General features: G+C 38.1%; 1 protein-coding gene across 1 annotated transcript in view; it reads right to left on the bottom strand.

Annotated features, from left to right (window-relative positions):
- Positions 1-11,172: 11,172 nt before the first annotated feature.
- Positions 11,173-13,136, bottom strand: part of LOC135218446 (uncharacterized) — a 94,530-nt gene continuing 92,566 nt past the window's right edge. The window contains exon 2 of the mRNA XM_064254761.1: positions 11,173-13,136. This exon is cut by the window's right edge and continues 1,916 nt beyond it. The gene's annotated coding sequence lies outside the window, so the exon portion shown is untranslated.

Below are 13,136 nucleotides of genomic sequence, written 5' to 3' on the forward strand. Positions count from 1 at the left end.
TGGAACCATCTGCAATGTCCTGTGAGTGTGAGCAGTCGGCCAGGACACTTAAGAGGCTGAACTCATTCCTCCTTGCCAACATGGATGGACACTGCCTGGTGTCATTGGCCCTCATACACTATTCCATGCCTGCGGAACTCAATAGAACACTCAAATTAGAAAGTGCATTGCCCACTTTTGTCTACAGCACATATGCTAGTTTGTTGCTTCTTAGGAAAACAGTAATTTGACTACCAATCTTGTCTCATTTCCTCTCTATTCCATATTCTTGTTGTGTTTTATCATTACATACTGATGGAACAGCTTTTGCACATTATGAAACTATATTTGCAACTGTTTGGTATTTTTGTCTCATCAAGAAATTTAGAAAGTTATCTATCAATTATCCCTATTTGTATAAAAAAAGTTAATGTCCACAACTATACATTGAACTTAAGCAGTTACAATAAAAGTCCAAATTTGGTGGAAAATGCCACCTTCCCCCATAGACTTGGCTATGGGTCTGTTCTGTAGATACAGGAAGCTTTGCAGATAAAAGAGTTAGGGTAGAAGATACTCTTTGGCCTTGTAGGCAACTCCTCTAGGAGAAGGACACTTCGAAGTCAAACCAACAGGTGGAAGGGACCCTTTAAGCCTTGGTAGGTAGCCCTTCAAATGACAGAACAATCAGGCCTTTTTCCTCTTTTTTTTGCATGTTGGATTATCAGGAAAGGGCCTTATTCTTTACCTAATCTTTCCTTCTCCTTCTCAGTTTATTATCATTTCTAAAGCCATCCTATCTGCCCTCCCTGAGTTGTTATGGCATACCTGGTGGGTTTCTCTTTTGCCTTACAAGGTGTCCCAGCTCCACTTTGTTGCCCAGTTGCTTCTAGCATTTTTTTAATGAAAAATTGTCATCTTTATTCATCCTTATTATGAAATTATTTAAAGTAATGTGAGTACTGTTGTCATTGATTTTATTGCTTGTACGTTCTGTTGATTTTTACTATGTCGTTGTTTTGAATTTATTTATTATTTTTACTTTTAAATTCTATGTTGTTAATTTTAATTCTTTCGGGAGACATTGAGCTGAACTTTTGATCTGCTACTCATTACCATAAGAAACATTGTAGAGTACTATACTTAATTATTCGAGGTTTAAGGTGGAATTTTCTCGATCTCCAGAGTTGTGCCCATGACTATGATTAGATGTTTTTATCTGTAAGTAGTAACCAGTTCAAAATTGAAATTCTTAATAGCAGGGTTTGAAGCTCCTTATCTTATTCATCATTGTAACGTCCAACATGCACAAGCACAGGGTATGGTTGTATACGCTAGTTTTGGATGGCCTATATATCATCAGAAAAACTTGCAGTGTAGTTGCCACGAAGTTCTTTGTTTTAAGATTTTCAGTAAGTTGTAATTTATGTATTTGCTGTTTACAGCAATCCAATTATGGATGACTCTGTAAATGGCTGTCTCTTGGAGAGGGTTAATTGGCTCAGTCACAGGATTTGAAAGTTTCATTTGTTATTTGTGGAGATGTCAAAAAAAAAAAAAATAATGGAATAAATGTTCTCATCTCTTTTGGTGATGCAGTATGATAGTGGTAAAGTCTTATTTTGACCAACAAGACCATGAATGACATATAGTTGTTTTCCTTTAGGGACCGACTGAAATGTTCCATGACAGAACCATCTTCTATTAACCCTCAAAGTGTTGATATTTGGGGTTATCGAATATATATTTGTTTTTATTTTCAGCAAACAATAAAAATGGCTCTCCTCTTTTGGTTACAGTTAAGTTTTCATCCTTAAAAGCTGCATTTCAAGTTCTTCATGTTGTCCGCGCAATAGATTTCTTTTTATGAAGCTTTCGGTCTATTTCAATTGGAATATCGCTTGTGCACTGACTTATTGTAGACGAAGGATTATTCAAAGGTGATGAAGCTCCAAAGAAAGCCAAAAGGTTAAGACTGGGATAGTTTGGGCACCTGATGACAAAGGGAGATGTTGAGCAACATGTTGCAGGATTCAAAGTGCTTCGACTTATCTTTAATTTTATTCATAACTTATACGGCCTCAATATGACAACAGTCAGGCTGATGGGAATGTGTTTTTTAGTTCTGTGAATATTTTTGTCTTGAGTTATTTCTCTGCTGTTACAAAAATGTAATTTCTCCTTTCAACACTTTGCCCTTTCAATTTTTCCTTTCGACTTTTTGTCCTTTCGACGCATTTTCTTTTCAACACTTTGTCCTTTGACATATTGACTTTCGACACTTTGTCTTTTGACATATTGACTTTCGACACTTTGTCCTTTGACACTGTCTGCGCACGGATTACTGGCTCTAAGGAAAAGGCTGAACTGCTTCATCGAGCTGTTGGAGACAGCTGACGATGTCCCTCTCCCTGATACTTGTCATCGTGAACCTATTCTTACAAATTTGCATTTCATTTTGGGAATGTTATGAAAATTCTTCATAATTTTGATGGCAGGGGTGTAGAAAATCTTGATAGTTTCTTCCCTTTGTTTTTAAAGGCTTCATGTGTTTTGTCTTCCATGACTAGTAGGTTCTATAGAACTTCATGTCGACTACAGTAACTATAGGACAATTTTTGCTCTCCCAGTGCTCTTCAAAGTAGTAGAAAAACTCAATTTTAAGCTGATATATATGCATGTGTAACTCAAAGTATTATTATCTCAAAGTCAGTAGCATATAGGAATCAGTTAGGCACCTGCAATGCTCTTTTAAAAAAAAATTTAGACATGCCATTTGCGAGAGAACCTCGATAAGAGTTTGAAATTTAGGGTAATTCAACTAGATTTTAGTGCTGCTTTCGATTTAGTAAAACATAAGGCACTTACTTTCAAACTTCAGAATTTTGGAGTGGGTGGATATGCTTTGGTTTTACTTCAAGATTCCCTTACAGGTAGACAGAAGTGAGCCACCACCTATTGTGCCTGGAGTTCTACAGGGTAGTATTCTTAGTCCACTGTTAATTTTAGTGTCCACACTACAAGTGAGAAATGAAGGTTCCCTTGGTCTCAATTATGACACAGAGCGGATTAATGTAAAATAAAAACTACTGAGGCTAGAGGGGTGCAATTAGGTATATTTGATAATTGGAGGGTGGAAGATTAACATACCAATTTGCAGCCCTCTAGCCACAGAAGTTTTTAAGATCTGATGGCTGACAGACAAAGTACAGCCGGACAGACAACTAAAAATCTGAAATAATTACATTAATTAGCTCATGCACTGAAGATGAAGCATGTGGATGTAGTGAGCTCAGGGTCAGATGTATATTTGTCATGTTTATAGTAAGAAATGGTTACTCATTCTTGGATGTCAATGACAAGCGAAGATACATGTCAGGTACCTAATAGAGTGTTCCTCTTCTTATCTTAATCCTCTAGTTTGGGTCTCTGTTTTTGTCGCATGTCTCTCCGCCTTCTCTGAGGACAAAGTGTCGAAAGGACAATGCGTCAAAGGGACAAAAAGTCGAAAGGTCAAAGTTTTGAAAGGAGAAAGTAGCGTAAGGACAAAAAATCGGATAAAGACAGAAGTCATGTGTGATTGGCATTTAAAAACCTAACTCACTAACTAATCGTTTAACACAAAGGTAAACAAATTGCCTGATAAACTACCTATACTCTGTTTTTCTTCCATCTGTCCATCCGCCTATGGTGTTTGTGCATGGTAACACTGCGTCCCGGGCTTTAAATAATATCCTATTTCAAATGTTAACGGTGCAATTCGCATATAGTAAATTATTAAAACACTTTTCTATTGCAAATGTACTCCCAGATATCCTTTTATTTACCTAAAACTTAGACATAGCGTAACTATTTAAAGCCAGGGACGCAGTGTTACCATGCGCGACCACCACAGGCGGATGGACAGATGGAAAAAAACAGAGTATAGTTAGCTACCTAGGCCTAAGAACTTACCAAACATTTATATTACTCACTAAAACTTCCTTAAGATTTAAACTTCATAATTCAGTTCTTCCAAACAACTTCATAATGGAAATCATCAAGATTCAAATGGGAGGAAAGAAACTGCTACCGAAGCCTACGCAAATATCATCGACAAAGTGATAGGCAAACGTAGCTATTGGAACAGCAGAGAATAACTCAAGACAGAAATATTCCCAGAACTAAAGAACATTCCCATCCGCCTGACTGTTCTAATACTGAGGCCGTAAAAGTTACAGATAAAATTAATGATAAGTACAAGCACTTTGAAGAAGTCCCTTCATCTACAATAAGTCAGTGCACTAGCAATATTCCAACTGACACAGACGGAAAGCTTCCTAAAAAGGAATCTATTGTGCGGACAACAAGAAGAACCCGCATTCAGCTTTTAATGGCCTCCTCTCCTTTGATTCCTTAGACCCTCAATTTCCATGACCTGTCCTGCAACATGTTGCTCAACATCTCCCTTGCCATCATGTGCCCAAACTATCCCAGTCTTAACCTTTTGGCTTTCTTTGACACTTCATTAACTTTGAATAAGCCTTGACGTATTTTTTCTAATACTTCCTCTTCTCATCACTCCACTCACACATATGAGAATCCTTGTTTCTGCCATGTCTAACTTATTCTAATCTTCAGTGGTGTCGCTTCTAGGTCCTGCAACATAACAAGCCTTACCACCACCTTATGTGCCTTCCACTTCAGCTTAATAGGGTCTCTCTTATTACAAAGTATGCCTGATACCTGACTTAAATTCGATGGTTAGCTTCTTTATCCCTATCACCCTATTCATTTATTATCAAGTCCACTTACCTAGATGGTGTCTTGATATACTCTTCTGGCTTAATCATGGACTGCTGGTCATCATCCATCCCTTGTCATATATTCAGTCTGCTCAACTATTCTGCATTCCTCTACTTTCAGTAACATATTTCCACCTATCTAGTTTTCTAGTTTCTGCCACCGCAACAGTGTCATCAGAATAGAACATAAGCCGATAGGACTCCTCCCTTACATCCTCGGTCATTAAATCCAGCTAAATTGAACAAGAAATGCTTAGTTGACCTAGATGCTGCTAGTCATCCCAGATTATACATCTCTCGGTGATGTTACACTTTTATACATTTCACTCATAATCATATTTTTCTCGTGAATGTGCTCCCTCCGACACTTCTTGTCTTGATATATTACTGTATGACTTTCCTAAATAGATAAAAGCCACGCGATGAGCCTCTGCTTCTTTCCATACTTCTCCATTAGTGCCCTATTACCTGGTGTGAGGAGAACATGTCACCAATTGTAACAAACCCTCTAACAAAACATAGTTGCTGTCTTCCGATCCTTACCTCCCGTCCACGTTGCAGTCCATGGTTCTTTCAAATATTTCACTGGTATGGGCCATTAACTTAATTCCTCTATAGTTCCTGCAACGTTGCCCACCTCCTTTCTCTTTGAAAATTGGTATCATTGTATTGTGCACTCTCCGATTTTTTTATAATTTACCTTCCCATAACTGCTTCATTATCTTCCACCTCATATCTGTTCATTTTTGGCCCAATGTTTTCCATGTCTCAACAAGTATGCCATTGGAGCCAGCATTTGGGCTTCCTTCCCCCTTTCTATGAATGTTATTCTCTGTCCGAACTCGGTCAACGTGGAATCAGAGGAATTTATTTCTGGTGATAGAAATTCATTTCACGATATAATGGAGTTCGGATCCCACAATAAATTGTAGGTCCCATTGCTAGGTGACCAATTGGTTCCTAGCCACGTAAAAATATCCAATCCTTCGGGCCATCCCTAAGAGAGCTGTTAATCAGCTCAGTGGTCTGGTAAAACTAAAATATACTTAACTTGGTAGTTTTTTTCTTTTTCAGAATATTCCTTCCATCTCTTAATAATTTCCCGCTTTCCTTGGCACTTTTCTGTTTGTTCCTTTATTTGCTTTATTCTAATTATGGCCTGTGTGCTTTTGTTTCTTGCTTTGTCTAGCATAAAAATCTTTCCTTCGACTTTCCTCTTTCCCAGAACTTGGCACAACTGATCATATGCTTTAGTCTTCGCTTTTGCTTCAACCATCTTGGTTTCCTTATTGCTTTCCTTATAAATGATCTCACCCATTTCTGATTGTGCCTCTTCTCAGTTCTTCTTTGCTTCGTTCTTTCTTTCTTTCTTTTTTCTTTTTTTTTTTTGCTCATAGTACTTCCTCATTCATTTTTCTTTTCTATATTTTACCATTAGTCTCTTCTATGTTGGCTTAACATAGTGTTCTTCAACTTGAGGTCATGGCCTACTTTACAACTCTCCAAATAGTACCCATAGCCCACTGCTTCGGATTTAGAATAGGAATTAATAAGTTCAAAATAAAACGTATAATTCCTCGAACTGGAGTTTTATTACAAGCTATTACCATAAATTCAAAATATAGATTTTCATAAATTCAATACACAAGTATGCTCAGAATCTTTTCATGACCATTCTTATGATATAAACATCAACTAGTGAACAATTACTGGGATAGAATGAGAAAAAGAAAATATATTTATTTCCATATTTTTTCATATACTGTTTATTGATTAATTATGGGTCCGGATAAAAGAGAGTAGTATAATATACTTTTATTTTCATTTGTATTTTTATAGAGTTTATTTAACTTTGAATTCTACATGAATTTTTTTCTGTCCTTGGCACACCTGATAATCAGCCCATGGCCCACGGGTTGAAGACCACTGGGTTAACATGATTTCCACTGTCTAATTCCACCATTCAAACAAGCTTTTCCAATATCTTCCAACTGCCCTCCAAGGTCGGGTTCTTTTAACCCGAACGAAAGGTTTTCTTGGGCCTGTGCATCTTCCTTCCCCTGAGCTCTCTTCATCGCGGTTGCAGATCCAAAAGTACCGACCGATGTCGTGCATCGTAGTGGCCCCCACGGATGACTTTGCAGTTCTTCAGTTCCATGGGGACCTTGTTGCTACACAACATTTCGAGTCAAATATAATATAGCTTTCTGTGCAGTAGATAAAATTTCCTTCTTTTGACTTTTTTTTTTTTTTTTTTTTTTTTTTTTTTTTGCAGCTTTCTTGACGTGAAGTGGTGATGGTACATTCTGTATGTGACCATTTTGTTATGATCTAAAGATTTGTAGTTAAACTCTTCCTCCAAAAGTATGATGTAGTATTAGTACTATATTTTTTCCTCAATTACATTTTCTCAGTCAATATACGGCCTTTGTTGTCCCTCTTTGCAATAGTTTCCAATTTTTAGTGTAATTCGGTAAAAGTTCTAAGTTATGAAAGTGTCTCTTTAAAAGGGAAAAGCTGGCACAAAATTGTAAAGGTGTTTACGATTTTCAAACTTTAATTTCATAGTTAATTACACGACATATCTTATGAAAGCTTTCCAAATTGTACATACCATGACTAATAACAAAGCAACTAAAGAAATGATTAATGAGAGTTTAACATTTTGGGGCCAGTCTTCAGCTTGGTGTTGCAATGTGTGAGATACCTTTGCATGTATGTATGTACTGCATTGTGTAATCCCGTTAGTTTTGTGAGGCTGGAAAGATTATAGTACGTTTTCTTTTCTTGCTGTATTTTAATCGAAAGAAACTATCTTTGTTGCAAACTGCTTGCCTTTGAGAACCAGGATCTCCTTAAGAGATGGACCGCACAATTTCCAAATCGCACTGATTTGTGATGGGTGATTGCAGGGGCGGTGGCCACCGGCCGACTCTGCTAAATAAGTAGGAAGACACTGAAGATATATGAAGTAAAGGTTATATAAAAGAAGAACTGTTTTTATTTATTTTTTAAATTTATTCATTGCATATGAACCGCATCATAATCATAACAAGATTGTCAAATTTAAACAACAGTAGGAGAAGGAAAGCGCGTATCAAACTCATTTCTTTTTTACACAAATGGCCTATTTTGTCGTCTTCCATGTGAATTATTTTGCAATAACCTTATTACATTTAAGTCCTTATGCCTAAGCTCCAGTTCCTTGACAAATACGAAGTACCGCAAAGAGACTGATCTCCGGACTCGGCGACTGCCTTTCACGGAGATCGAACAATCAAGGAAATGCGTCTATTCTTTCTTGAAGATGTTGAAAATTGATGGGATTTTAGTGTTTATACTTTTTCAGTTCCACCCAGTAGCTAGAAAAAAGTTGAGATATATATATACATATATACAAATAATACAGAAGTACAGGAGCAACAGGCTCCGCATCAGCATTCACTAACAGAGGCATCGAGGAAAGGCGCCGTGATGATTGGGACGAGGTTACTGGGACCGACGGCGATTCTCAAAACCTAATTGCACTTTCAGGGCAGGAAATGGCAACGAAGAATAATAAACAAAAGGAATTTCACAAAGAGATGAAAGAAACAAGAAAAGGATTTAAGTCAGCGTGCATGTGAACACGATGCATACAATCGGCAGATAAGCAATAAAAAACTGCGTAGGGCCAGTCGGGTATTATTACGAAACACCGTCGGCCATAATAAACGTGTTATCATAATCATCACAGTGCCTCTTCCTTGATGTCCCTGTTGCTCTTCGCATATACAACAGGACGACTACAGTGTACAAGCTGCATATCTTCAGAATTAGGGAAAATAGATGGATGACATATCACAAACAGACAGTAACTGAAGATTTTCGTCAATCCATCAACCAAGGTATATCGACAAATTCTGATGAAAGTAAGACTTAGTTAAACATTTAATACCGAGAAGAACAAAAAATATACATATGTAGTGAGATGCAAAAAGAACAAAAAACGGTTACGCGACCATTTTAAACCCCACGGAACGAACGCCTCTTTCTCTTTCAATGTGACCCATGGTCAGAAATAACAGTGCTTTTGTCCATGATTAAAGGATAAAGCCTGGAAGGTGGGAATACTAGACAGCCAACATATTGAGCTTTTCTGCCATAGTGTAGACGCATGTGGTATTGATGAATATATATTCGATATATATATATATAGATATATATATATATATATATATATATATATATATATATATATTCATGCAGTAGACGTGTGGCGAATGAGGAAACACAACTGGTTTCGGAATAAGTAATCAAAGTAGTTAGAAATACACAGTTGGCAGTTTTTATACATACGGGCTGCCTAGTAGCAAAAGCCCGTGCTGGCATATGGCAGGCTTAATCTAGGCAAGAAAATTCGCTTTCGTTGGGGTGAAATCTTATGAGAAATTGGCGCACCCGATCGGTCAAAAAAGCTTAGACCTCAAAATGAAAAGCGAAACCTGAACAACGTTGTCTTGAGCTCTCAGTCAGGGCAACGTCAGCAATTGAAGGCCACAAATGTTTATTTGCTAGTTTACTGCTATGATGGAATGACCTCACCGCCACGGTTATTATTATTCATTGATAATTATTCCCGATGAGTTTGTTAATTTGGGAATTTTTGCCTCAGTTGGAAGACGATTTGACAGGGCGGTGGATCATGCTTCAGGCGACGAGAGTGAGCCTCGTTTGCCCCGCCTCGTATCATATCTCCATTTCTCGATGGGAGACGACATAACTTTGGCATCTAAATTACAAGTGTTGCCACCATCAAAGGATTCCCGTAGGAGGGTAGTGCCGTCAGTGGACCTCAAGCGGTGCACTGTAGGCATTTCTTAAGGTTCTTTGCAGCGTGCCTTCGGCCCCTAGCTGCAACCAATTTCATTCCTTTTACTGTACCTCCTTTCATATTCTCATTCTTCATCTTATTTTCCACCCTCTCCTAACACTTGATTCATAGTGCAACTGCTTTGAGGTTTTCCTCCTGTTACACCTTTCAAAACCTTCTACTGTCAATTTCCATTTCAGCGCTGAATGACCTTATAGGTCCCAGTGCTTGGCCTTAAGCCTAAATTCTATGTTCAACTCCGCTCAATCATCAAAGGGAGAGCAGCTATCAGCAAAGAACCCGTTGTTTAGCCTTCCACTTTTGTGGCTGTGCAGTTTCGCCGCAGTCAACAGGAACACTGTACTTTGACATTAAAAACAAAAGTACATAGTTTAACTAGAAATATAACTATGCATGGAAATTTTTGTATGATGAAAAACATGACTCATACTTTCGAATATCACTCCAAATTACATAAGCACTTTCTTAATTTGGTATAGGTATACTACATTGTATTTGGTGGGCACTGATTCCAAATCAACTTAAAAAGAATTCAACCTGTTTTGGTTGGTGCATTTTAGCTAAAACGTCTTGTACAGTGCAGCAGATTCTGGAGAAAAATTCTGGTGTTACTCCACCGTCTTGTAGTCGTCAGGTTATGCCGGGCTTCTTCGCACCCAACGATAATTGTGAAGCTTTGCTGCATCTTGGCTGATATAGACGACAAGAAAGCAAATAAATAAATAATAATAATAATAATAATAATCAACCAAACAAAAACTTCTTTCAGTTTTCTTCTGAAGATTGAAAAAGAAACCCACAAATTCAATTTGTAACTTGTTTACTTCTAAGTATTTACATTAAGTTTTACTCCACACTCGAGTACTTTCAGGCCCTTCTGTGGCCCATTCTCAAGAGATGTTTGGGATGTTAGCCTGGGTCAAGGCCCAGCAGTCTTCTGGAACTTCTTCTCGTTGTGCTGTCATTTATGCGATGGCTGTTCAGGGGAGTGCTATAGCTAGACATTGTTGGGAAAATGACCATAGGATGGATTTCAAAAACAGTAGGCTTATATACAAAAGCAACAAAATTAGTCACAGGAGGGTAGTAGAAGGTGCGCTTATCAGAGAGATCAAAGTAATTGAAGGAAACAAAGGTTTTACCTCAGAAGATCCCATAAGCCGAGCTTTGATATTAAAAGAAGCTAAGATTGACCCTGCTGACCTGGAGATTAGGTTTCCTGCCCAACAGACTTTCGGTGACCACACCCTTACCACAAGGGTGAATTCCATTGACCATCAGCTCAGGATATCAGAGCGACAAGAGGGGATTGGCAACTCTCAAGAAAACCAGAACAGCCATCGCATAAATGACAGCACAACGAGAAGAAGTTCCAGAAGACTGCTGGGCCTTGACCCAGGCTAACATCCCAAACATCTCTTGAGAATGGGCCACAGAAGGGCCTGAAAGTACTCGAGTGTGGAGTAAAACTTAATGTAAATACTTAGAAGTAAACAAGTTACAAATTGAATTTGTGGGTTTCTTTTTCAATAATAATAATAATAATAATAATAATAATAATAATAATAATAATAATAATAATAATAATAATAATAATAATAATAATAGATAAAAAGAACCTTTTAAATAACGAAAAATAATCAGTTAGTTATGCAAGCTGTCACTTTCCAATTGCCTAGTTGGATGTTGTGGGCGGTTATGGGCTGCTCTGGCTTACTGTGCCATCACAAATTGATGTTTTGTACGATTCTTACGAGTGGGTTTCTGACCTCTCTGAAATCTTATAAGCTTTCCCTCTGTAGAATGTGACCAACAACATCACTGCCGTCGAAGTCATGGGTCTCTGTCTTCAAGGATGATGCTTCATCTTTCGAGTGATTGATTAGATTTCTGATGTTCTTTGGAGAACAACCTGACACTTGAATGTCTAAATGGAGACTGTGCTTATTTACAAGAGAACTATGAGGACAATATAAGGAAAACATATATTTTATGTATAGGGTATGCATACTTTATACGCTATTTATTCATTCGTCTAGAGTTATCTTTTCACCAGTGAAAAGAGAGGCTTCATAATAATGAGCACAATTATGAATGTGTCACAGTTTGCTTTTGTTCGTGTCTGTGAGCGGATACCAAGCATCCGTCCACACAACCAGACTTTGTCTCAGTGCATATTTTTATGAAATTTCACTGGGCGACCAGATGGATATTAGGATATGGATATCATGGGGATAATGTGTTGTGTACTACTGCCGAGCGCCGCGCGTAGGAGCGAGGCACATAGTAGCTAGTGCTAGGGGGTCTGGGTTGAGTGTCGTACGGGGCAGAGCCCCGGAAGCCATAACTGTGAGGATAACTTTTCCATTTCCTGTTAATTTTGGGGATTTGTCTGGTAGCCCAGTAATCAGACATTCTTCTTAATAGGCGACAATTTTTCCTCACTGGACGACTCTTTGGTCTCCCAGTTATAATGTTAAGATATGCATTGCTTTGTCTGGGAGACTTGGTACGTTGGCAGAAAAAATCTGTAAGACAAATAAAAGTCTGCTGTCCACACGGCCGTGTCTGGCCAGTCAAAGTCTGGCTGGGTGAAGATGAGCACAGTGCAATGCGTTATTGCTCAGGACAGAAGGCGACTTCCGGGACTCAGCCTCAATGATAGGCATATGAAGAGAAGAGCATTGGGTAAAGGGAAATGGTGTAAAAGTTGGCTCATGAAAAGGAAAGCTCCAGCAAGCTTTGCGACGATTTTATAGGAACTGCAGAGGCACCAGCAAACGCTTCCAAAATGATGAAGGAATGGACCTACCTAAAGACCTATACTGAACTTGACAAAATTCCAGTGAAGAAAACGAATAAGAGAAGTAATACGGTATCAGGAAATTAACAGAAAGAAAAATGGATAAAAAATTTTTTAAAAAGTTCAATGTGTAGCATACATACTGATGAAACATTTGAAATAGGAAACTTTAATCCATCCCTTGGATATCAAGTTAAAATTTATTATAAATACATTATAGCCAACAAGTTCACGATCTCCTCATATTCCAGTCAATATTTTCGCACATGCAGCTATTTCATTTAATTAGTACTTTTGCAATAAAAAAACAAATTCTTATACAATACTTGTTTCTTACAATAAAACTGAAGCATTATCGCTTTGCAAAATCTTCGTCTATTTTTACACCTGGCAGTCGTGTACTCTACTCACCCTAGACCTAGAGCCTCTAGACCAAGTCTGTTGTCTGCTCAAAGGGTTCTTCGGCTTGTGTACGGCGGACATAAGCGGCGTGTCCGTCAACGGACAAAATTCCTCTGCGGACAAAGTCTGGTCGTGTGGACGAGGTTCACAGTCGCCTCATCAGTATGTACTTTTGGGGGCATTGGAGGCATGTTTTCGATGATTTAGTAACTTTATGCCAGACGAATAGTAATGATAAAGATAACTGATATTTTGGGAATGGCTGATAAATCAATATCACTCATTTTCCACATCA

The sequence above is a fragment of the Macrobrachium nipponense genome, chromosome 9, assembly GCF_015104395.2.
Source record: "Macrobrachium nipponense isolate FS-2020 chromosome 9, ASM1510439v2, whole genome shotgun sequence".
In the NCBI taxonomy this organism is placed as follows: domain Eukaryota; kingdom Metazoa; phylum Arthropoda; class Malacostraca; order Decapoda; family Palaemonidae; genus Macrobrachium; species Macrobrachium nipponense.